General features: G+C 44.0%; 1 protein-coding gene across 7 annotated transcripts in view; it reads left to right on the forward strand.

Moving 5' to 3' along the window:
* The first annotated feature begins 1,664 nt into the window (after nucleotides 1–1,664).
* Nucleotides 1,665–26,402, forward strand: part of TRERF1 (transcriptional regulating factor 1) — a 102,094-nt gene continuing 77,356 nt past the window's right edge. For 4 of the 7 annotated variants that reach the window (XM_049833978.1, XM_049833987.1, XM_049833985.1 and 1 more), the window contains exon 1: nucleotides 2,008–2,337. The gene's annotated coding sequence lies outside the window, so the exon portion shown is untranslated. The other 3 variants (XM_049833979.1, XM_049833981.1, XM_049833982.1) reach the window with 3 other exon arrangements.

Consider the following 26,402-nt stretch of genomic DNA (forward strand, 5'->3'; position numbering starts at 1 on the left):
TTCTGGGTTTCAGACTAGACACAAAAAACAAACAGAGCAAAGGCACATGTTGAGTTGTGGTTTTAATTCTATTTTCAACATAGTTTATATGACTTAGGACTCCAGCAAGCAAACAAGCCAACCATTGAATCTAAAACTCAGCGTAGATTTTGCATAGCTCAGCATGGAGAAGTTACAATATCTGAATGGTATTTTTCACTTAAGTAAAAATAAAATTAGAAAATTACTAGCTGGCTGGGAAAAAAAAAAAAAAAAAAAAAAAAAAAAAAGAAGAACCTTTCTCTCAACATTTTAAACAACTGAGACCTTTCCGCACAGTACAAAGGAGTTTAATAGCCAACGGGTGATATCATACTTTTTCACTCTTGCTCTAATCTAACTGTAAATCAAAACAATCTCATAAAAGGTTAAATTATTAAGAACAGTGGCCCAATGGAAGTGTCATGCAACCAGGAAACCAGGATGACCATAAAAAGAAAATGAGGCTGCTGGTAACCATTATAATGTAAGGCTGAATCACAAACGCTAACACCAAAGACCTTTTTCTGTTCCAGTTATAACCCTTGAGAGTTTTGTCTGTTGCTTTCCCCCCCCGCCCCTCTGAAGGGAGAAGTAGGCCCTAAAACCACCCCCGTTTCAGTTTCTCTCTTCCCAGCTACGGTTTCTTACAGTAACTCGTCTGTCATTGCCCATGAGCTTAAACAGAGCACTGCATAAGCTGTATGCATCACATACATATCCGTCCCCAAGATGCAAAATCCTTCCCTGCAAGGGAACATTTTGGTGCAATCTAATGCAAATTCTGAGCTCAAGGGAGGCAGGAGCGAAGAGGTATTTCACCAAAAACGTTTCTGTAGAATCAAAAGAACCCAACCAAAACCAAAAAAAGATAATTTAAGACTACCAGTGGCAAAGACCAGTGACCACAGGAGCAAGTTCCTACAAGGCTCGCCGTATTAGAGAATTAACTTCCGAATTAACCCAAAGCGCAGGAGCCTCCCTGGAGCCGGAGGCGGCCCCGGCAGGCGCGGCAGCCCTTCCCCGCACAGGGCGGGAGACCTCCCCGGTGAGAGAGCGCCTTTGCCGCAGCGACTTTCCTCCTCCGGCGCCCCGGGGCTGGGGGAGGCCCGACCGCGGCCCCCGCCGCCCCCGGCCCCGCCGCGGCTGCCCCGGCCCCGCACGACACCCCCACGGCGCCAGGGGAGACCCGCGCCCCTCCCCTCCCCCCCAGCTCCACGCCGGCGCGGAGACTCCCTCACCCCCCGCCCCAGCCCCTCGGCGGCGGCGGGACCCCCCCCGCTCCCCCCTCAGCCCCAGGGGCTGGCGCGGTGTCGGCCCGCGGCGCCGCTGTCACCCCCCCCCCGGCGCCGCCGCCCGGGCGGGCGCGGGAGCCGGCCCCGGCCCCGGCCCCACCGCCCTGCGGCATGCGGCGGCGGCGGCGGCGGGAGCCCGCGGCACCCCCTCGCCCGCCTCCCGCCGACCCGCGGCCCCGGCCGCGCCGCGCCGGCGGGAGCCGCTGACAGGTCGCCGCCGGTGGCCCCGGCACCTGCGCTGCGCTCGCCGCCCCGAGAGGAGGGGCTGCCGGCGAGACCGCGGCGCGGCGGAGCGGGAGGGAGGCGGGAGGGAGGCGGCGGCGGCGCACGGCCGGCGGCGGGCCCCCGGGGGCGGCGGGCGCCCCTCGCCCTCGCCCCGCCGCGGGGCCGGGCGGCCGCAGCCGCGGCGCCGCCGACACCTTACTTCCTGCTTCGCTACCCAGGGCCAGACCCATCGCGGCGGAGGGATCCCGCCGCCTCCCGCAGCCTCCTCCCCCTCTGCTTCTGCTTCCCCCCCGCTCCCTTTCCCCCTTTCCCCGCTCTCTCCTGCAAGAAAATAATTTGACAGCGATTTGCTGACACCGGGATTTTTTTAATCCCCCCCCCCCCTTCTTCTTCTTCTTCTTTGCATCACGGACTCGGCAAAGGCAGCGCGGCGGGCGGGGGAGGCCGTGCCGGAGGTAAGTGCCGGTGCCCGGAGCCTCCCCCGGCCCGGGGCGGGGGGTGGCGGTGTGCGGCGGGCCCCCGCCCCGTTCCGCTCCGCTCCATGTGCCGCCGGCGGGGTGGGTGCCTGGCAGCGGGGCCGGGGCCGGGCCGGGGGGAGTATGTTTCCTGGCGGAGCGATATTTGTTTACAGGATGAGCGCCGTACTGTAAGTGAAGTAGGACCGAGCCCGGGCAGCTCTGTAATAAATTAATATCGCAATTGCTCCCTCCTCGCCGACACCGACGTACGCCCCGCGCCCGGCCCCGCCGCTCCCCGCGCCCGGCCCCCGCGCCTGCACTTGTTGCAGACTTCACGCCAGGTAGGCGAATGCTTCGAAGTTTCATTTTTTGCACGAGCTGGGGCTGCGCTGGAAGGAAAAAAAAAAAAAGAAAAAAAAAAAAGAGAAAATAAAGGGTGGTGGGGGGGAAAAGTTTGCAGTTCACTTTCGGTCTGCAGCGCCGAGTAGGCGAGGCCCTGCCTCCTCCTCCTCCTCCTCCTCCTCCTCCTCACCCATCGCCTCTCCCCGCCGGCCGGCCGCGGGCAGCAGGGCGGGCGGGGGGCGCCCGGGGCGGCGGGAGCGGGCGGGGGGCGGGCGCGGCGGCGGGGCGCTGCCCCGTACCTGCCCGGGCGGGGCGGGCGGGCGGGCGGCCGGTCGGTCGCGGGGCGCCCCGCCGCCGTGCCGTGCCGCGCCGCGCCGCGGAGGGGAGGTGGAGTGGAGGCGGGGAAGGCCGGCTCGGCGGGGCTTGCCGCGGAAGTTGTCCGAGCGGCGGTCCCGCCGTACCCGTCACGGCCCCTGACACGAGTGGCCGGCCCACGCGTGACTTCTCCCTGCCCGCCCCCGCCCCGCGCGGCGCGGCTGCCGGCAGCGCGGTCGGCCGCGTCTCGGTATCGGTCGGTGTTAGCAACGAGGCGGTCCGGGGCCGGGCTTCGGAGCCCTTCCCTGCGGCCGGGCGGCACCGCTGGGTGCGAACTTCGGCTGGAGAAACGTGGATTCCTCCTTCCTTTCCGCGGGAGCGGAATGCGCGGCGGGGCGCAGAAGTGCTTCGTTTTTCTGGCCCGTGGAAATACGGGGGGTAACGAGCAAAAACTCTTAGCCAGATGTTTAAATACCAGAGAGGCGATTTGCAAGTAAAATTAATTGGCAGTTAACCAGTTAATAATAAATGGATAATGCCTACTCATCCTTCTGCTGACTTTACAGAGCGGTTTTCACGTCTGCCAATCAACTAGCCGGCTTGGCTAGTCAAGGTGTAAACTTAGCAGGGTTAATACCTTTGCCCAGTAAAATCTGACCTGTACCTGCTGTCCTGGTGCATCAACAGGGGTCGTGCCTCAAGTGGTTAGTCGTTGGTTCATGGATTTTTACAGACCAATATGATAGCAGCAAAATAAACATGATGATCCCTAACTGCAGCATGGAAGACGTCGCAAAGTGCTTAACTGCGTGATTAATGTTTTAAGCGGGTAATCGCTGGGGGTGACGTTTTATGTCTTTGACAGCTGTAATTTTACTGTAAGTATGGGAGGAGGGGAGAGTTCACCTGGCAAGCTTGGGCCTGGTCTGCCGGGCTGCTCGGCGGGGCCCCCCTGCCGCCTGTACCCCCCCTGCCTGGGGCACTGGCCCGCAGAGCTCCCCCAGGGACCTGCCCCCTGCCCTTGATCAGGGTCCCGTGTCACGATGAAGCGACCCAGCCGTATAATGTCATCGTATGCGTGAACCGTTCCTGCACGCGGTATAGGTATAGGCAGCTGTTTGCTGTGATCGCTTGTCTACTTGGTGGTCTTGTCCAGATGTTAAATTGGATCAGAATGGAGCCATTTCCTTAATAAGACGCATCTATCTGGAAATAGCTCATTTCACTTTGTTACCCGCTGAAGCGACGGGGCATTATGTGCCCTTGGTTGGTGTGTTAGTTTTTTTGCTAAGGCATGTCCAAGGCACATATTTAACAACAAATGTGCTGCTTCGTCAATGCTCTGGGCATGTGTATGTGGCATGGAAGTTAAGCTATGCAGCTTTGCTTGAAGCAAATATATTTGTTTAGAATTTAGATAAGTGATTTTTCATAGGGAGAAAATGCGTTGTATGCATTTTTCTTCTATACCTGGTAGTCTGATACGCTTTGGAAAAATGTAAGGCTTAAATATACCCTACTCAAAAGTTTTGGTGCAAATAAATGCTCTCGTGATCTGTTCCGCTACCACTGATAAGCAGCTTGTGTTTCTGAAGTTGGGAGACTCCAACAAGGAACTGAGCAGCACCGTCGGCGTGGTAGTCAAACCAGTGTATCTTGAAAAGCCAAAAAAGCTCAAATACAAGTAATGCCCTTCACTGTGGAAGCTGGCCCGAGTGAAGAGTGGAGAATCGGCCTCTTGGTGAAATGATAAAGCCAGAGCTTAATCACGCTGCTATTAACGTTATGTTCTGCTGTTGGCATCCCTCTCCTGGGGGAGAGGGATGAGGCCGGGGGGTAGCTTGGTAGCCACCCTGCCTCTAGTGTTTACATCGCTCCTGCATGGGCCAACGTGAGCATAAATAAACTGCAGCGTGACTAACCTCTCTACCTAACCTTAACTCATGTTGTATTTAGATAGACTGAAAAAGTCTCCGTGTCTTATCCATTTAATTTTCTTGACCTTTATGTTACTGCTGATGACCCGCCTCTGAGAATACTCCAGTATGCATTTAAGAGCATAAAGCGAGTCCTCACTTCAGGTTCGTTTCGCTTTTGGGTAGCATTCAACTAGCTTAGGTAGGAAAAAAGAATTCCTAGATTATAAACTCAAAACTCTTGTTACTTCTTTTCTTCTGGTCATTTAATTCTTCCAGGGATATAGCGAGGCTTGTCATTGTAAATTGAGCTTGTAACTTGGGATCTGGCAGGGAGTATGTGCAAAGTATAAGAGCAGCAGTCCTGGAATGTACTGTAGGTTTCTTAAAGCAGTGAGATAATATTTTGCTGTCAATATTTTCATCTTATTTTATTTTTGTTTGTTTGTTCTAATCAAGTGGGGAATATGTCGCTTAAAAACTTACTCAGCAAAGTGTTCAAGAAGTCTCTTTTCTCCCTTTCCCAATACCGTAATAGGACAGTAGTAGAAGAAGGGCCCTGGGATCCATAATGTCATTGTGAGATTCTGGTGCTGGAAGGTTGTGTCTCCTTATGATGTGTCATAATAACTTGTGAGATAAGGCAGTTTCATTTCAGCTTCCTTAAAAATACGTGCTTTTTTTAAAAAAAGCAAGCAGTGTTTGATAGATACAAAATAATCGTTGATATGGAAACAATTTGTTTCCTCCTCTTGCATTTTTTTGAAGCTGCATAGCTTCCAATGAAAAATTATCATCAGAATTATGATTTTTTCTGTCCCTAAAATTAAGGGATCCTTTTGCCTCTCCTCCACCTGTAAGGTGTAGGCAGAAGCATCTTAAAGTGCACGTGTAAATTCTGCCTGGTGTGGCTGCCACACGCTTGGTTATTTACGTGAGGTGAGAAGCACGAGTGGTCAGAAGCACTGACTTCCATGGCACGGCTTAGAAGAGCAGTGTTACTGCATGTGTGAGTACTAAAAAAATTAAGGCAGCAAATTCCATACATTTTGCTGCATATGAAGTTATAAAACCTCTTCTTAACTTGTCTGGCTCTGAGAAACCCTTTATTGTAACCAATTGCAGGGCTGTGAGGGGAAATCAGGCCTTCTAAGATAAAGACAAAAATAGCGCATTCAAATATATTTTAAGAAAGGCGGCTCTTCCTTCAAAGAGTAGGTCTGAGCGTGGTTTAAAGAAAGGTAGCAAGAATTTTATCAGTTTTGGCTTGTTCTTTAACTCTTTGCTTGAAACCAAACAGATTTAAGAGATCCATTGAATTTGCTTTTGAGCAGCATACATTTATTTATGTGCCAAGTTATCTTGTAGAGCTTGGGGGATTATTTCCCCTTAGCTCTGGAGATGCTGAGAATGGGCTTTTACACCATCATGTCCTTGCTTGGTGCCATTGCATGTGTGTCACTAGGTAGTGTGTGGTCCAGCACAGCTGGGAGGATGAAGTGGGTAACATGGGCGGTCGCATCGGTGCTGGTTCTTGTTGGATATTGGCTTCTGTGGGCAGAAGGAAGAGTACATCTGACAGCGGTTTATTTTCTCTCTTTCTGGCTTGGCATCATCACTCCGTGGTGATGAGGGTGCGGGCTCACCTGGTCCTGCTCGGAACAGCAGCAGAAAGAAAAAAGACATTGATTTGTGTGGGGGAAAAACTAGAAAATGTGCTCAGGTTACAACCTGCTGCCTCAGAAACTAGAGGGCAAATACATCATTTATGTTACTTTCTTCTCAAGAGGGTAATGGTTTGGGGAACCCAGGGCATGCTTGTAATAGGGATTTTTTTTAAAGTTTGAACTCTCCATATTAGAGTCGGAATGTTGCAGGGCTTTGGCGGAGTTGTGTAGCGTTGGGTATATTTTGATATACCCAACTGAGTTCTGAGTGAAATGAGTCTTGTGGTTTCAGCTTACTCTGTAACAAAGAGTAACGTGTCTCACACAAACAGCCCACCTAAGTTTTCATAGTTGACTGATGATTTGCTCTGGAAAGACCCAAAATGCTGATATGATGCAGACTCAAAAGGTAGTTGATTTATTTTTTTTATTTTTTTTTATTATTTTTGCTTTGCCTTTCTCCAATTTGCAGTTTAAATTTTGTTAGAATTTCACGCGAATCGCTGATCTTCAGCTTCCTAGCTGCCTGTCAGCTGGGCTGGTGTAGGTCACTTTCCAGGCACAAGGCCACAAGTGCTGAGTTTCCCTACCCCGCAGATTCGACCTTTCTAGAGCAGCCTTACTGGGCCTTATCACAAATTTTCTCTTGTCTTTTTAGTTCAGCAAGAAAATGGTTGCTTTCTTTCCCCTCCCTCCCCTCATCAACTGCTCATGGTAAGATTTTTGATAGAGCCTGCATTGTGATATGTCCTTGAAGTGCAGTGCTGCAAGGTTTTGTTTTGCTTTGTCTTTTTTTTTGTTTTTTTTTCTCTTCATGTTTAGACTTCATTGTATCTATAGCAAAGCAAGATTGTTGCAGATGGTCTTTTTTGATATTTGGGTGGGTTTTTTCATTTGTCAGAAACCTCCTCTTCAGTAATGAGGAAAAGCTCAGACTCGGGTACTGAAATCTCCAGCTAACCCTGGAATGTAAAGACTGCAAAAATATGGATTGGGGAAGGATTGCCCCAGCAGAAGGGGGATAAGTTAAATGTTAATTATCAGCAGCTCTTTTTTAAAAGGTCCCAGCCAGTGAGAGGTTTTTGTTCACACTGTCTGGCTAGAACAAGACTTACCAGGGCTCCTAAAGGACAGGGTCCATTTGAGGTGCAGAATTTATTTTGGGTACTTTCTCTTTAAGTGAATATCAAATTCTAAATAACTTCAGCATGGGACTGTGGAAAGAAAGTATCCAGCCCTGTGAAGCAAGTGGCTATTAAGTTTAAAATATGATAAGGGCTGAAGTTCTCTGTCTTTAAAAAAAAAAAAAAAAAAAAAAAAAGAGTAAAAGTAGTAATTTGACTCTTAGTTGGCCATAAAAGATTCTGTACAGACCCATTTTTGTCTTCGTTCTCCACTCCCCTCCCCCCCCCCCCCATTTTCATTGATGGGGAAGTTTCATTTCCTTTATTTATATATTTTTAGTGTATGTGTGTTTGGGGGTGGGTGGGGGAGGATAGGAGGGAAGTTTGTGTTCTAGTTTTTATATTTAAAAGGAAAAAAAATAGCTAATGCTGGTGCATTCAGGAGTGGCCTTAAATACATCCTCCCCTTTAAAACAAAAATTCTGCTGGTAAAATAGTGCATATTAGGGGATTAAGGGGTTTTGCAACACTTCTGTGTGGGTAAGAGTCCTGTCTTGAGTTCCAGTTGTGCTAGCAGAAAAGTGTTTTTCCCAGTATTGTCATATTTCATATGCCAAATCAGAACTAGAAATGCCTTTTCCTGGAAGGATCTCTGTTTACACTTGGAGGGTTATGCCAATTACGGCTATATTAGTAAGGCTTTTTTTTTTTTTTTTTTTTTTTTTTTTTAAATTTTACACTTGACCTAAATAGTAACTTCTTGCATTTTCTTAACAGGATACACACTACAATCCTGGCATGTAGTTTTGGACTGGTCAGGAGGGGAAACCCTGCTGTCCTGTGGCACAAATGCATATGGGCACTCTTGCAAGAGTATGATCTTAAGTGGATCCTAGTGAAATGAATGGTCTTAGAGCTTTGCATAAGTTGAAATAGCCCTCTGCTCTGCATGCAGAATTGAATACAATTTATTGATGAGCAGGAAATACATTATGAAGTATGTTATTCATATGTCATACTATTTTTTCCTCAAGGAGATCCCATGTACTTTAATTTTGAATACAGCTTTTAAATCCTGCAGATTAGGAAATACTGCATTATATATAAATTGGTGAAAGTTTGGACGCATAAGATAAGATGCTATTAATACTTATTTTGATCAGAGACTAAGGATTATTTACTTCTTTGGACAGTGCAGCAGTGCATGAAGAAGGAGCAGGTAAATGGGGCTTCTTTGGCAAGAGTCTGTAGCTGCTGGGTGTTCAAGTAGGACTGCTGCTGGCAGTGCTGCCTACTGGACTTCTACGGCCAGTGCTTCGTCTCTGCCACTGCCCTGCTGTCTCTCTTTCTGCTGGTGGAGAAGATGTCCTGGTGGAAGATTCTGTTTGTACCAGACACCCAGCCCCCCCCAACTAGTAAATAGTGTCGTTGTTATTTCATAAGCAAATTTGCGAGCGGTTTGCTCTTTTTGTGCTGTTAAGATTTGCATTGTTAGCAACAATAGCAGTGTATTAAATAAAAAATGGATGGTGACCAGTCTTTAAATGGTTCACATCTGCCACAAGTATGAATAGTTCGAAGACGCTACATAGCTAAACTGAGCTTCCTTTTCCCCAAAACGTAGTCTGCCACAGCCCTGAAATATTTAGGACATTGACTTAGAGTTCCGTAAATATCTTCCCAGTTGCTTCTTTTTGTCCTGCCTCTTTTATGTTTCGTTCTGTCCTGAGCATCAAAGCTGGGCTTACCTTGCAGAGGGGTGGGTGGTGGTCTTGGAGTTGGTGACATGCTACTTTCAGCAGGGAGAGGGCTGCATGTTGCGTTGTCTCCGGAGACTGAAAGCATCACCTTTGCAATGGCTCCTAGGTCACAGTGGGACTTCAAATAACCATGAGCTCTGTGGCCATTTCCAAAGCTGAGCACAGGAGGCTGTAGTCACCTGAACCGCAAGTTTATGTCACGTGTAGCTCAGCATTGAGCACAGCAGTTCTGTTGCTGCTTGCCCCCCTAATATACTGGGGGGAAATGGGTGGAAGCAGTTCAGATACTAACCCCCGGCTTGCTGGCTTGCTTTTGGGGTTTTTTTGGTTACTTTTCAAAAGCTTTTATTGAGGGTTGCCAAGAAACCCCTGTGTATTTTGGTAAAACAAAATAAATTGTTAATGTTAAGCTACATTGAATGGTGCAGCTTTGCAGGAGCGTTGATACTCCAGCTGTCTCTTTGGCCTGCCATGCAATTAAAATTCAAGCGAAGGTCTCCCACGTGGTTATTTGCATGCATCCTCCTATCTCTGTTTTGTATCTGCGATTTCAGTATGTGCTTCCAGAATTATTTTTGTTCATTTCCAATCATTCTTCAAAGATAACTGGCAAAAACCAACAGGCTGGTTGTGATTTTATAGCAGTAGAAGGTAGACAACTTTGATCTTCTCGTTAAATGAATTTTCTTCATGTGTGGGCTGGGTGTGTAGCGTGTTGATTTAGTTTTTATTGATCAGTGTAAAAACGTGAATTCAGCATCACAGCAATGATAATAAACAAGTACTTGCAGTGATATTCTAATGAGTTCCTGGCAAAAATAGGGCAGAAAACCATCTCAGAGATTGACGTGCTTTAGTGGTGAGATGCTGAACCAGGATACTTTATATAAAAGGACTGAGTAAAGCTGTTTGAAGTTCTAACTTTCTTTGGCAACACAATTGCTGCGAGCAGTAGCATGCCAAGCGGGACAGGATGCAGTCTTTTCTGTAGGCATTTGAGTGTCAGAAATGGCATTCTTGCCTCTGTGCGGAAGGACTTTCACCCTCCTGATCACGCCGAGGTAGGACAGGTTGTAGGAACCTGTTGTTAGTGGGTGTCTCTGAACACAAGCAGTGAAGCACTTGTGTGCTTTCAGTCCTCATCCACAGGAATGCCCTGCGAACCATCCCCATGTGTTTCAATAAGCCTGCATGGCAAAGCATCAGGTACAGTGTGGGGTGAGTGGAGGGAGGTTTCTAAATTAGCAGACAATTTACGTCTGGAAAAGTGAGATTCATATTCATAACTACATTAAACACATATTTCTCAGTATGGTAGGGACATATCTCCATTTAAGGTGGTAATAATCCCTCTAAGCCAAAATGTTTGCAGAAGCACAGGCAGGCAGCTTTTCCCTCTTTTTTCCATTGATGCTGTGTGTTTCCAAAACTGGAAGAGGCTTCTCAGCTGTGGTGATGAACAGTAATTCTCTATATTTTTTCATCAGATAAGCTTGTTTTATGCTGTCAGAGTTCAGTAAATTGGTATCTGAGCTGCATGGATCATGATGAAAAAGTATTGCTGCTGCCTGCATGTGTGCGACAGAAGTAGAAAGTGAGAAGCAAAATTTTTCTGAAGTGAGGAACAGTGGTTTTCTTAGGACTATGAAATTTTGAAAGAGCTGGTTCATAATGCAGCAACTTTAGAAAAGTATTAAAGTTCTATTATAGTGAAAAATCATGAATAAGAGAATATGCCTTGCAGGTAAAACAAAAAAAGCCTTCACCGTCTATATGCTCGAAAACCAAAGATGCATTGCAGAGGATGAATTTTACCCTTCATTTTGCTTGTAGTAAAAAATTAGTCTTTGAAGTTAAAAACAGCTTTAGATTTAAAGAAATAATATGCCTGAAAAGGGAGGTGCACAGAAAAAAGACATTGGGTTTTGTGCTGTTTTGTTAATGAAAAGAACATAAGTTAAGCCAAATGTGGCTGCCTGCATAGTAAGGTGCCGCTTAACATAAGCGGGGATGATAAAATAAGGTCCTAGCAGACTTTTATTTTGACAATTTCCAACTTTCAGAAGAAATTTTAATCTGGATGTTGCACATATATAAATGATAGACTAATACCATAGAATTACAATAATTTATGAAAGGAGCAATACTTTCATGCTGGAAGTCTGTCAGCATATGATCCCTTGGCTAACTACTTGATCGTTAGTTAAAGTAAGGGTTCATTAAAATAACATGGGCTCATCTGGTTTTAAAGACTAGCTCTCAGCCAGTAGGCGATGGTCCAAAAGTAATAAGGTTGCAGCGCAGACATTGTGGCAGTGGCACATAGATTACTACATAAAGCTGGTTGATGGAAGGGCTTCCGTTGGATTAAGTGTGCTCAGTATTGGGCCAAATTTTTCAATTTTTAGTCATCTGTAGGTAGCAAAGCCTGCTCATATCGTAGTCAGTTGAACTACCTGTGTGACTGCTTGAAAGAAGGTGCAAGGTTGGGTCTGTATATGAATGCAGCTTTTTGGTGTAATTGTTTTACTCTCTAATAATTGTATTCTTCTAGTTGAAGAATTGTAATTACAAAGTGGATGATAGGCTTCAATTATGTAAAGAAAATCCTTACATTTGAGCCCCACACTATCCTTAACAGCTTGCTTTTTTTTTCAGGTAGAACTTTTACTTTCAGGTTATTTCTGGAAAATCTGTACTGCTAATTATGTAAATTGCAAGAAATGAAAAAAGAGAACAAAAGAGCGAGGCATCTTATTTTGGGCTTAAGCAAATGCAAAGTCATATGTGGCCATTCCAGCTGCCTGTGTTGTTCTGCTACTGCTTTTGTTACCAGTAAACCAGATCGCTTAAACTGGGCATTTCTCACAGGCTTTGTGTGATCAGATTGCCAAATGTTGGAGCTGGGAAGTTTTTCCAGTAGCAGGGTCAGTTTATGCCCCCTAGAGAGTCCTTTCCTGCAGGGCTCCTTCCTTGCATACACAGAAGTTTCTTGCTGAAAGAAAATGTAGGGCTTTTTTTTTTTTTTTTTTTTTGGGTGGTTGTTTGGGTTTATGCTGCTGTGTAGGCAACTCCGTGTTTTTTAGCTCAATCCTGTACAATAGCAGTAACTTTTTGTACCTGCACCTATTGCCTATTAAGGCAATAAGAAGCTCTCCTTGAATGAAGGGAAGGCAGATTTCAGATCTGCCTGCAGATCAGAGAGAAAGGAGAAGGGAAGAAGCGGTGTTCGAGTGAATGAAGGAACTTTCAAGCTGACTCAGTGATACATGTACAGTATATGCTGTAAAGATTAGTCACCACTTACTGTAAATCTTTCTTTATGGTGCTTGGTGGGCATGTGCCTCTATCAAGCTGCAGTTAGCAAGCTTTGTAGACTGGGAATGCAGGTAAGCGTTATTTCCACAGTATTTTCCCACTGAACAGCAACAAAACCCAATGAAACCTGAAGACTTGTAAATTACTGAGCTAAGGGCAAAAGAAATCTTGTAGTTATCTCATGGTGCTGCTATCTTAATCTGTGAAACTAGTAGGAAAGTGAATAAATTATGCAACAACTTTTTTTTTATTATTTAGAAGCCTGTGCTTACACGTTATTAATGCTGTTCTGCCCTGTCCTGTACAGGTTGGTTTGATTTTTCGTTGGTTTTTTTTTTTTTTCATTAGGTAGGTTTCAAGCTGCATTTGTGTAAAACACCAATTTACATGATGGTAACAGAATAACAATTACAGGGAAGGATATTCATCTGTTGAAAACACTATTTTCATTTGCCAAGCAGAAACTTCAGGAAAATTACCCTCCAGGTTGAATTTTCTCATAAATGTTCTCAAGTTCTAAAATTATTTGCTGGCATAATAGGTATGCATAGCACTTAAAGCAAAGTTTGTATTAAGGAGTTATTTGGGGGGGAAAGTGTGTGTGTGTGGGGTTCATTTAAAAAAAAAATTTTTTTTAAAAATGGTAAAATTATTCTGCAGCCTTTTTTTAATTACCCAAATTCAGTAATTTGGGGTTTTTTTTGTACTTTCAGACTTTCTTTCAGTGGTTTCTTCCCTGTTTGGCTGAAGTTTATTTTTTTGTTAATTTAGCTGGGCATCTTTCATAATTCTTAGATGCCCTTTCTCTCTGATCTTCACCTGTTTTGCTTAGCTTGTTTAGTCAGTCCTTAGAGAATTATTAATTTCAGCCATAATCATACCAAAAATCCTTTAGAGTTGTTACAGCAAGGTTTTGGTTTTTTTTTTTATAGTTTGTTTAAAATTACTTCCTCCAAAATAAAAAAAACCAACCCAAACATCTTGTTGAAGAGTGAGAACCAGACTCTGCTGGCACTGCTGGGTGGGATGGCGCTGAGGCTGCGTGCCTGTACAAGTGGTTTGGCTCGCTGCTCTCCCAGCGATCTGATCCTGTCATAGGCTTTGAGTCCTCTGAAGAGCAAGGAATGAATGCTGAAAGTGTTATTAAGTTTTTGGGTTATCTCACACTGTTTATTTGAAATGGAGGCCAAGCGATTTACATATCTCTGTATCTTGGACCTGAAAAAAAAGATGTTGTGGGTTTTGGTGTTTTTTTTTTCACTAGCCTTTGTGTGGAAATGACATCACAGCTTATGTCAGCTATGCTAAATTCAGAGGTTTTTCTCCTCCCTGTTGGGTTATTAGCTCTGTGCTGTAAGTCTTCCCTTGCCGACCGTGGCACATTGACAACTTCGTCATAAATGCTCTGAATTTTGTACAATGAAGAAGACCTGGCCTAAAGCCTTTAGAAATCAGTGGGAACATAACTTATTTCATTGCTAGGCGTGCAACTGGACTGGGTGACCCGCTAACACCATGTTGTTCCCGGGATCGCTGGTGCAGCGTAAGCAAGCAAGGGTATGGCGTGTTGCCTTTTGGCAGATCTGGTGACCAGGTCTGGAGTTTGCTGTGGCACGTCGTCGCACAGGTATGTCCCCTCAGCCCTGCAGGTTAAAACCTCCTGCCCTTCTGAGATTGAGTAGGTTTTTTGAACTAAAGCTCTTAGGCTGTGCCTGAATGTCCCATAAAAGGCTGAGCTCCGTGGCAGGGAATAGAGTGCGCCTCATCTCTACCAGAAACACCAAGGTTTTGGGGGCTGCCCTTCTGGGGTTGATGCTAGGGCTGCAACTGTGGCAAAGTGTGAAATAGAGGCATGGGGGTTTCCTGTGAGAGCCTGAGGAGCTGGGAGGAGGGAAACAGAAATCACATTAAAGTTGACATTTCGAAAAGTTGATTGCTGCTTTTTTTTAATCATAAAGCAATTTTTAAAGTAAGTCACTTCCCAGAGGAAAAATACATTAAGAAGAGAAAAGGGGGAAATGTGATGTTGAATTTATGCATTTGAATGTAGCAGACTTGGTACTGTGATGGGGGTATACCAAATGTGCACAGAGACAAAGCAAAAGGATAACAATTGTCCTGACTCTCCTGTTGCTAAATTTCCAGCCATAATGTCCTAATGTCCTATATGCAGATTTTTATTTTTTTTTTTTAAGTCTTTACTATTTTGGGAGGTCTGAGGCAGTGAGAAAGGGACTGATCCCAATTACTTTAAAAAAAATACAGTGAAACAGACCCACCTATCGCCAAAATGGATGTTGAGAGATTTCCCTTCTCCTCCTGCCTCTCGTCAGTGATGCTCTGCTCTGGGAGGAAAGTGAGGAGGCCTCTGGGTGCCTTTAATGGGAAGGCTTGCAGGACCAGCTTTGGGCTGGGCTCTTAGCATGCAAAAGCTATGGGTATCCATTCACACACTTTGTATTATTATTTTTTTTTAATGTCTCTTCTGGCCCAGCTCTTCTTCTGTAGCAGTTCAAAAGGGGATGGGGGGGGAAGAGCTGAGGGATGCCCTGGGAGGGCACATGTCGGTATTACCCCATGTGCATGTGTTTGAGTGGTAGGTGCTCGCACACGCTGTGGAGGTGGCCCATTGGAAAACTCTGGTGAAATTACTTGTCCGTTTTAGAGCCTGCAAGGAGCACTTCATCGCTGTAGTTATTTGTGTAGCCATATGCTATTCTTTTTTCTTACATATGTTCTCTGATAATTGTCAGTAGCAGGTGCCTGCGAGCCGAGGCGGAGCAGTATTTAAAAATCAGATGCTTAATGGGGATAAAGAATTGTGTGAGTTTAGCACCAGCAAAAAGGCCAGGTTGAAACCACTAGCCTCTGAAGGTCTTGTTCCTCACAGAGCAACAGCATGCTTGGTAGCAGTACTGGTCGTTCAGCTCCACAGTTCACCTGCAGAGGTGTGACCTTCAAGAACAAGTCAGGAGGTCTGGTTTTGGTTCTGTATATCTGGTTTGGCTGAATCGAGGAAAAAGCACAGTCCCTTCTGATTTGTGCACCAGCCCACAGGAACTGTATTGGATATGCGTTGCACCCCTGCTTGGTGACTTAGGTGGTTTTGGCTGGTTGGAGATGTGACATGAAATCTCTAGTTTGGTAGTCTCCCACTCTTTGAACCCCCCTTACCCTGTATGTTTGTTGAGCATCCTGAGCTGTTTGGGTTGTATTACTGGTTGCCATTGCACTGCATGCACGTGTATTAGGTCCCCACTGGTTACTACTGTGGTAGTAATTGTTGATCTCGCATCTCCTTCTGTCATCTGAAGAACAACCGCTGAGAGGAAGATGTGAGGAGACTTGTAGTTGTTCTGGACTTGGAACGATGCAGCTGTGTCCACTGAAAATCATTTTGGGGCATTGCATGGCCAGTCCCCCAGTATCCCTGATACTCCTGTCACATCATCCTCACATCCCCACAGATAGCTCTCTGAATTGCCATTCCTTCTGCATATCAGTTGGGGAGCTTATAGCCAGGTGTAACAGATTTCTAGGAGACTGACAATTCAGAAGTTTCTTGTATTTCAAAGTGTCAGGGAAGACATAATGCCCCTAACATTCTTTTTGTGTGGTTTGGGTTTTTTTTTTCCCTTTTTTTCATTTCTGGTAAAGAACTAGTAAAATATAGAGCACATATGGAAATGGCAGACGTTGTTGTCAGGTTTTTGAATTTTTTTTGTTGTCCTTGTTTCTAAAATTAAGCACATGGGAGTTTGCAAGATCCTGCAAAGAATTCAAATGCTACTGTACAGTCATGTGTTCAAGGAATCTTTTTAATCTAGTCACATATATAGTGAACAGATCCAGATCTAAAAAAGTACATTGCAGTAAGGAGAGACAAACCAAATTGGATAAAGACAAGAGATTGCTAAATATCTGTGATTGTACTTACTAAGTTTAGGTTTTGCTGCCAGCATTGTGTTGTGTTTCCTTTTTTTTTTTTTTTTTTGTTCTCCTTCATGTTCTTCTATGTGTTAGAAAGTAACGTGTGGTATCAGCTGTTCTGCATATCCCTTGCAAAATGTTCCTAACTGAAAACTGGATCACGTGACCAAAGTAGGTCCCTCTCTCTGTCAGAAAACTAACAGTGTCTTTTTCATGTGGGTGGGTTATGAATCCACTTGCATCCATGCACATGGCTAGTAAGTTTTTATTCTGCCACTGTATGTTTCTATAGTATGTTTCTGAGGTGGGTTGCAGGAGGAGTAGTGATCTCACAGCTTGACCACAAATATACTTGGTGATGGTCACACGGGCAGAGCTGGTTACAGAATTTGGGTCAGCAGGACAGTATCCTCATGAGCTGTCTGGCACAGGACTGGCTAACTGTATGAATTTATGCTAGCTCTTGCTATATATACACCATAAAAAAACTTTCTTGAATGTTTTTACTTCTGCATCTCCAGAACCTAGACCTTGAACTACTACAAAACTTCTTTGAGATAGTTTTGATGGCATGTCCTATACCACTTCAGAGCAAGTGCTACTCAAGTCAGACACTGAAGTTTATGCTTTGTAACTGAAAAATATGTATAGCACGTGATATAACTGTGTATGATATTCTTTTAATTGTTTCTGACAGTCGATTTAATAAAGAGGTCTTGAGATACGTATACACGCGCACACACACACTGAGTGCAGATCTGAAAAGCAATGAACATGGGCATATATGCATTATATTACAATTGTTTTCCCTTGGGGGTTTTGTTATTGTTGTCCCTTTCACAAACTGTGAACCTGTAATTTTTCATGTGCTGTTCTTTGGCTCTCTCTGCCAGAGAGGCTCAATCTATCATGTTAAAAAAATCAATAAGAAGTCTAGAGGCTTATTTATAAAGTAGAGCATGGAGAGAGGGTGCAAAAATTCCATTAAAATGGCAGTTTAGTGCTAGCTACATCTCTTTGGGACTAAGCTCCAATATTTTAAACTATTAAAATTGTTACAAGAGTGCTTTTAAAGTACCACAAATCACAGTAAAGCTTTCTAGTTGAAACTTGCCTTTATATAGTGCACTGGATTTCAGCTTATGTATGTTTTTGGAGTGTCTGATGCTGCCCTCAAACACCATTTTAGCATCCATTTTTGAGCTTTATTATAGTTAATAATCTTACAGGTTTATGCGCAAGTGAAAATATGTGGATGTAAGAAGTCAGAATTTATTTTCCTTCAGAAGTGTGAGTGTATGTGTGTCTTTGTGCAGATGCAGCTCTGAGCAAATTCATTATTTCTGGGAAGTCTGTAGGCTTCTAATGTAATTCATCAGGATTGCCTGGCTTGGCACATGCTACTTCATTAGAGCAACTTATAAATTCAGTGGCTGTGGGTTATTTTATGACATAGCAGTTTTCACCAGTGATGTGATGGTCATCTACTCCGTGTTTTCTATCCACAGAAATAAATGTGTCCCTCTGCTCATAAATGTGATGCTGAAGAGTTTATGGGATAGTATCTGTATTAAATCTCTCAAATATCAGCAGCAGTGTATCTGAAGTGTAAGCTTCACCTCCCCCCCACCATCTTTTTAACTTGTTTTAATAGCTGAAGAAGATTGATCTTGAAGCTGCTGAGTTTTGAATACAAATGGCATTGTATGGTTTTGTGTTGTATCATCTTTTATCCTGGGATGATGAGCATTGTTTCTAATGGAAATGCCTTTTATTTGCTTCCAAAAATGCCCAGGAAAAAAAAAGGTGAACTCTTATTTGGGACAAAACCAGGCTTTTCCATCTCCAGGAGATAGTGCAGACTGTTGGAGAGCATGGCTCTTGGTAGGAGCCGTGGGAGCAGTCTACATAAATGGACATGACAGAAGGCACAAGAGGAACTCCAACTTGCCAAACATTTGTGTGTGTGGTATAAATACGCACCCTGTCACACAGTCATATGCATGCATACAACTCAATAACCCAATCCATCATTCCCATATAATTCATCCATCAATTTTTCCTTTTCTTACTAATCCACAGCCTAGTTCTAGCTTACTTATTGCTGTCATTGCTTGCATACATTTTCCTCTTTTCTTGGCAGTATGAATTTGGATTAAAGTAATGATCCCAGCAAGCTTAAAAAAAAGCAAACTATTAACGTGGCTGTTTCACTGTTAATTAACATCTGAAGTTTCAGAGAAAGCGATCTAGCCTGTGTAATTACTGTGTGGTTAAAAATCTGTGGAAAATTCATACTAGTGCTTGGAAAGTAGAGATGCTAAAGGGAGACCCTTAAAGCTTGAAAACAATGTGTATTTTTCTAAGGAAAGGCAACTAAAATCTATTCCATAAGGTGCTTCTCAGTGTAAAAAGCAAAGACTTTAGTTGTGTTATACAGCTCTGAGCAGAAATGATAGCTTCCCTGCTTTGAAAAAATAAGCAAGTGATGTTAATGAGGATAAAGGAGAAGAGCATCATTCAGGAAAATGGAGTTTCCTGGGAAGCCCTTACAGTCTGGAGTCATGAGCCCACCAGAAACTGGGGTTGCAGGTGGGTTAATTGGGTTTGGTCAAATTGCGATTGCTGCCAGCTGAGGTTGGCTTCCCAGCTCAGCTCTTCTGCCTGGGGCCCCTCCTGGGGCTCCTCCATCATCACCATCGACTTCTTCCTCTTCCCGGGCTTGCTCTGGTTGGGAAGGGGGTACGCTGGTTCCCTCACCTCTTGGTGTTGAGCAATGCTGCTGTGCCCAGACCCATGCAAAGCACCACAAGGTAGGGAGGGGAGGCCAGTGAGAGGTGTGGGAAGAGGCAAATGAGACAAGGTAACGTGGGCCAAAGCATTAGGCTGGGGCCTTTGGAAGGCATTTGTAAGGTCAGGGTGCTGCAGTGGTGTGGAGGCTGCCTGAGATCATTTAGGAAGGGGTGATGCCCTTGCAGAGAAATGAGGGTCTTCTCCTCTCGCCATCCTGTAGCTCTCAGAGCTGTTGTGGAAGTTACTCCCTGACTATGTCTCCGTTGGCAGAACAGCCATCCACTAAGCTTCTGAGGCCCTGTGATTCAGTCCATTGGTTTCCATTTCTCCCCCTCCTCTTGGTGGTGGGCATGTTCTCAGTCTAGCAGGAGGCCTTTCTGCACAGTTTTCCCTCGTTTTCCCAGGGGGTCTTTTTGTTCTTTTGTCACCCAGTGTGAGTGATGTGGAAATGTGGAAAAAAGCCGGCTTGGATTACACATTTCCACCAGGGTAGGGCTGCTGGGCCCTGTGTATGGCATCCTGTGGTGTGCCGCTGCTCTGAGGGCGTGCTAGGAGTGGGTCCTCTCTCAGTGAGAGCCACTTCTCTGCTCAGCTGCTCATCTTTTAGCAGGCAGGGCTGGATCCTGGGTTGCTACCACTCCTCGTTTTCCTTCCATGCTGGTGTTGGTAGCATCTCTGCTCTCGCTGGCGGGACACGTGGTGGAGGACGTGGGGCCTGTTGGCCACAGAGACTCAGCAGCCTTCAGGGCCCAAAACCCACCATCTGCAAAGGTATAGTCATATTGGAAAGCTCGGTGGGTCTGGCAGGGTGCTAGGACAAGCCAAATGGTCTCTGGAGGAAAACTTGACGCTTTTCTCCTTGCCTGCAACGTTGACCTGCAGGTAGTGGTAAAAAAAAAAAAAAATCTTTGTTGGGCATTGACTGGTTTTGGTGCTGTCCTTGAGAAGAGCTGACTTGCAAGGTGTGCTGAGCTGCCATGGTGAACAGGGGTCTTGTACTTTGTGCAACAGGTGAAATCTGTTGGATTAGAGCTGAACAGCTCTGGTTTAGCTCTGGATCATACCCAAAATGAAGCTGCTCAGGTTTGTGCAAGGGGTAGCTGCCGATTGGTTTAGCCTCTAAAATTTCTTTGGGAAGAGTGCTGCCTTTTGCTCGCTGCCTGCAGGGTCAGTCTGGTCAGACACTTAAATTTCTCTGCATATTCTTTTTGCTGGGGGTGGGACATGGGCCAGCTCCTAGAGAAATAGCCTCTTCCACCTAGTGAGTTTTTCCTCCTATGGTGATTTGGGGCATGGTGATGTCCCCCTTTCTTTTTGGGGTGGGGGGAGCCTTTTTTTGTGGGTCTGCCTTAGGGGGGGGAGTTAGTGTGTTTTAGGCTGTTTTGTGTTTTTTGTGGGTTTTTTTTTGTTTGGTTTTTTTAATTATTTTTTTATTTTTTTAATGGTTGTGGGTGTTCTGATGACCTTCCTGAGCTAAACAGGTACCATGTAGCTGCTGGTGACTGGAAATGACTGTCCTTCTGGAGGTCCCATTCCTTGCAGGTTTGTGGTCTTATTTTTGTAAAAACTGCTCTCTGAGACACTTCAAAAATCACCATTTAACCAAACTGGTGAACCCATGTGGCTTTGAGGATTTTCCCCACCAAATCTGTTGGTCTTGCCCCTTCTCTGTGTTGTGCACGAACGCCAGCATTGGCCCTCTCCTGTACCTGGGGTTGAGCGCACAGTAAGTGAGGAAGGACTCTTGCCTATTCTAATTTTTTTGGGCGGAAGGGAGGAAGTGGTCGATACCAATCTCTCTCTCTTGCACGTCCTTCCACGCACATCTTGCTGGTGGCCACCCAAACTGTCCCCTAGAGATGCTGCTCTACCGTGACTAATTTCCTGGCTTTTATTTTGAAAATGCAGTCATCAAAGTTGCGCAGATCAGCTGGGGCAAGTTTCAGCCTCTTCTGTATATGAAAACCTAGAAAGCATATTTCTGGGAAGAGGTGTTGGAGATGGGTTGGGTTTTTTTTTGGGGGGGGGGGGGTGGGTGTTGTGATTTGAAGAAAGGGAGGGCAGTGGTGAATGTTGAGGATTTTAATAATTTAATTGGTGAACTTTGATTTCAAAATCACAACTAAGTGCATTGGAAGTAGATGCAAACTCTGCTGGGTACGAAGACTAACCAAGGCTGTAATCATTAAAAATTTGTACTGTTAATTGTAATGCTGTGAAAGCTCTGAGTCTGATTGGCAAGATGATCCACCTGTGTAATAAACATTGCCATGTCTTTCCTCTGCTGTTTATATAAATATTTTTGTTGGTAGTATTTTGTGGACAGCACTACTTATTGTGACTATGTGTGTTAGACATAACTCTGTTAGTTAAACTTCCTTGAAGAAATATTTTAACTAATAAATGTACAAGCATGTGAATTTAGCCAGTTCTTTATGCGTTGTTTTCCCAGCTATAAAAATGTTCCTGTTAAGGGAAATACTAATTTTTCTCAGCAAGTGAATACTACTGCAGGGAGAAGGTCTTGTGTTTTCTTGTGTTGTGTAGTTTTTCTTTGGGATGTGTGTGTTTTAAAGAAGAATGCTAACTGAATAAAAATCCTTCCTTGAAGTATTCGTGATCAGGTCAGATACTTACATTACTTATATTGTGTGCCAGTTGTTTAAAAACAAACAAATGCTAATGTGCGTTTCATGTATCTATACAACTGCAGATGTTGTAAAATACAAAGTACAGGGTAGAACAACAAAAGTAAACTTTAATTGTAGCAGATGCACTGAATTAGCTGACATGCCTGGGGAAGTGAATTTAGAAAGACAGGAACTAAGACAGGTCCCTCCTTTATCTGAGCAATTCACCAGTCAGAAATCAGGTAGAAGTAATTTTAAAGCTACTACAGTTTCAATATCTGAAAACTACTTTTACTAGATTTAGCGTTTATTGGTGGAGCTATAAATAAATGCAGAATAATTTTACTGAGCTCCATGGAGTTTCTGCAGATCAGTATCAGCCCAATGGCTCTCGGAGTCTGGCCTCGCTTCCTCTTAGGCTGGAAAAGCCAACCCAGTTCTTAAAAACTGTGGGGAAACTGGCTGGGCATTAATCTTAGACAACTGGGTTCTTGGTTTTTGTTGTTGGTTTTTTTTTTATTAAAAAAAAATCTTTTTCAGACAGTTTGTTTCCTAGAAATGCTGGGAGAAATGGTTAACTAAGGAGTTTCCTGTTACCTGTCTTAATCTGAGCATTTGACTCCAAAAACCCAAAATACAGACACCCCCTGCAGCCTCTCAGAAGCCCACCCAAGCCCTGTAGACAGCTTCCCCTTTCCTGCAGCCACCCCAGGCTGAGCACCCCTGAGGGGAGTCTGGAGCACAGAAAATTTAGTGGTTTGGTGAATGAAGTAAAGAGGAAAGTAGAATTCCTGCTGTTTTAGGGTGGGAACCAAGAGATCATCAGGGCTGGCTATATGTTGTCTAAAATCAGGGTTAGGAAGTTCCTTGGGTGGTATGAACCCAGCTTTTTTGCAGGGAGCTGCTTTTAGATTGCTTGGCTCTTTAGGAATTGCTTGATATCATTTAATCTCAGGGAAAAGTGAGTCAGTCAGTTACTTAAAATAACATTTTTGCTAAAGCCTTGCCCCAGTGTAAAGTACTTGAAGTTAAAAAAAAAAACAAACCCAAACCAAACCCCCAAACAAAAAAAGCCCACTACATTTTTCTCTTCCTTTGTCTTCAAAATTGTCTCAAAGATCTGACAGCAAGCTGTGAAATGGTTGTGACACTCACTATCTTGACTTAAGCCTGTATCAAGACTCTACTCCAGGGAGTGCAATCATGTGATAAGCAGACTAGTCAAACAGGTCTTAATGGCTGCAATACTCGATTTAGATGCTTTCAGGGGCCTACTCCTAGCAGGGTTTTGTAGGATAGGGACCATGAATTAGCTTCTCCATATACTGCTGGTGTGACCCTTGGCTGAACAGGGTAAAGAAAAAAAATAGCATGCATGCTCACAGAGACATAGCAAATAAGAGGGCAGTTCACCTTTTATTTCAACTCCTGGCAGTGCAGGTTTTGTTGAACTGCTGTTAAAAGAGAATTGCTGAGTAAAATGGACTTATCCCAACTTCCTCGGATGATCCCAGCACTGAAGTGCTGCAGTGCCAGTCCTGTGTTTCTTGGGTTAAGAAAAGTAAACCGGGACAGCAGGAAGTGAGGATGTAAACTGTGCTTACTTCTCAGAAGCAGCAGGAAAATAATGACATCACTGTTTTTTTCAAGCTTTGAGCAATCTTCAATTTATGTAGCCATTTTCATCATATCTGTTTCATGAGGAAAAATGTATATATTCCGTAGTGCTTGATGTGGTTGTATTCTTAACTTTTTACAGTGGTGGCTTATACAGACACGGTAACTGCTTTGAAATGGTGTTTGTTTTATTACAGACCTGATTATTTGGGAGGGAATGAGAATTAAAGATTTTAATAACAACAGCTACTAGCAGTATCTCCATCCTCCCCCATCCATTTAAATATCTTCCCCTTTATTTTTTTTATGTGAAGTCTGTGCAAGTTATCCACTGAAATAGTAGTACGTGAGACAGTTGTAATTCAGCATTTTCTGTAGTAGTTCATTTCAGCAAAGAAAGGGCTGTGAAACTTTTAATAAAAAGTTAAAAAAAAAAAAAGTTCCCAAAGTTCTGGCTCTCGAATCCCACTTTTTTCTTCTGAAATTTTTACTTGTTGGTGTAATTCTTTTCAAGAAGTTCTGCTGCTTTCAGAAAAAAAAAATGATGCTCAATGAATATCATGGGGTAGGTAATACAGAAGCCTTTGTAGGATGTTCACTGACCTACCTAAGAAACCCAAGAGAGATAATTACAACCTTTCTTAGTCTACATGTAAATGCACTGCACAAACGTTTTTCCATGCAAAGAATGTGAAACAGTTACATTTTGGAATCTATACCTATGTGGAAAATGGACTGTAAAAGAGATGCCTATTTCAGGCGACTTTTGACGAGTTCCAGATTAAAAAAAAAATAAATTACAGCATATTAAATTATTAGGCATCTTTACTAGGGTATAAGAAAGATTTATGCTGTAATGAAATATTGCTGCAACCCAATTTAGAACTTGACAAATCCGGTTTTGTACGGCTGAATTATAAGGGATACCTCATTATTTGAGGGGAAAACTTTTTTTAATTGTTATTTTTGGCACACTGGTCTCCTCTTTGGTTGGGCTGTGCTCTGTAGGAGCTGCTTTGGGCAAGATGTCTCAGCTGAGCCTTTTTCAAGGGAGCTGTGCAGGATGAAGTCATAATTAAGTATCACATCCTGGCAAGCCTTTTTTACCACATGTGGTCACTGATTTCAAGTTAAATGCTTGCAGTCCTCATTGCTCCTCTGGGTCAGAAATGTAGGTCTTCTTAAAAGCACAGACTTCTACTTTATTGCGGGATATTCCTTACTGATACTGTGTATCAGATACTTTCTACTGATACTGTATATCAGATATTGCGTATACAGTATCAGTAGCTATACAAAATTCAGCTACACCAAAATTACATGTATACTGCTTGTGTTTTTTTAAAAACAAAGCTTCTATTCCTTCCTTCTGCATACAGACCTCTCAACTGCCTCTTGCTTTTAAACTCAAAGCATGCCCTTGTGCAATGTATTCAGAGTATGACCTGGCATTATGGCTTACAGCAGACAATAGGGAACATCACAAAAAACCCCATCATTTGCTCAATTTAGGAAGTCTAACCAAAATTTTGGGTAGCAAATACCTCTTTGACCATTTTTTGAGGTTGCTTGTGGTATTCTTATGTTACTGTTCACAGGTTCTCAGCTGAGAAACAAAACTGGAAACAAAGTTTGTGCATTTGACTAAACTTAGAGCAAATTTTAGCTGGAAATAGTATTTCTTTATAGGATAATGAATTTCTTGTGTGCAAGGTTTCTGTTTCCCCCGCTGTCCTAGCGTGCAAAGTGATTGATCTTAAGCAAATTACATACATTTGTAACTACAACCATATATGTGCACATATGGGAGCATGTGACAAAGCAAAACAAAAATGCAGGGTTTGAGCTCAGCTGGTACATCTTTTGGGAACCTTTTCTCCTTGTTCCTGGGAGAGAGAAGTTTCAACTTCTTCCGATGCTGTCTGTGTGTTAACCTGGTCCTGTGGCTCCACAAGTGCTCTTTCTGATGTGTTGCGCCTACCACATTGGAGGAGTAAGGCATTGCCGGATGGCTTATGTGATCAGGTATAAGTAACAGATGGAGTGTTTACATTTAGGAGAATCTTATATTGAATACTGAAAATGTCTTGCTGGTAAGCACAGCTTTAGAAGTTTAAGAAGAGTCACAGTTTGGTGTGTTGAATGTGCACTATGTTATGTGCTTAGCTTCAACTATAAACCATTTGCTGAGTTTTAGTGACTCTGATGTTTAGTCTTTGCCCCCCCTGTTTAGACATCAGTAGCCAAGTGTTTTGCCTCTGTATGTAGCCTCAAGTTGCACTTTTTTCTGATGTAGTCATCAGATCACATTATTTATAAAATGAGGACATCCTTTTGGATTTATGTGTAAACAGTCTTAAATATGTGCTCAGGCAGAGAGATTCTTGTCTGTTTATCCACAGTTGAAGCCCAAACATTAATAAATACTAACATTAAATAGTGGGTTTTTTCCCCTTTCTCAATATTCATTTAAGTTTTCCCTTTAAGGCTCAGATTGCTTCTCTAGATTACCCAGAGAAAAACTTTCACCTTGCCCTTGATCAAGTTAGTGGTTGCAGTATGTCTCTGCTACTGTGATTTATCATGAGTTAGGGCAAGCAAGTGAACTCTTTTGGAGTTGTTCCTACTGGGCAGGTATTAGCGTAATCGAAACCATGCCTTGCAATTGCTGGTACATGCATTTGAGAGTAGGATCTGCCATCTTCAGGCAATATGATGACTCCAGGTCTGTTAATTTTGGAATTAATGGTGAGAGCTGGAAGCCTGCCCACCAGGGTGCCATTTAAAATTTCTTTGGAGCCAAGTTGGTGTTGGACTTCGCTGCTTACTTGTAAGACATCTCAACAGGCAACAAAGTACTCTTCTTGTAGTAGGGATTTGGGGGTGGTGGAAAGGGACTCTCAAGATCAGAGGTGATTAGTGTTGCCTCAGGTGCCTGCAGCAGGAAAACACTTTTTGCTTTCTCTCCTGCGTCTTTTTGAAGATGATGTGCTG

Source organism: Accipiter gentilis, chromosome 30 (assembly GCF_929443795.1).
Source record: "Accipiter gentilis chromosome 30, bAccGen1.1, whole genome shotgun sequence".
In the NCBI taxonomy this organism is placed as follows: domain Eukaryota; kingdom Metazoa; phylum Chordata; class Aves; order Accipitriformes; family Accipitridae; genus Astur; species Astur gentilis.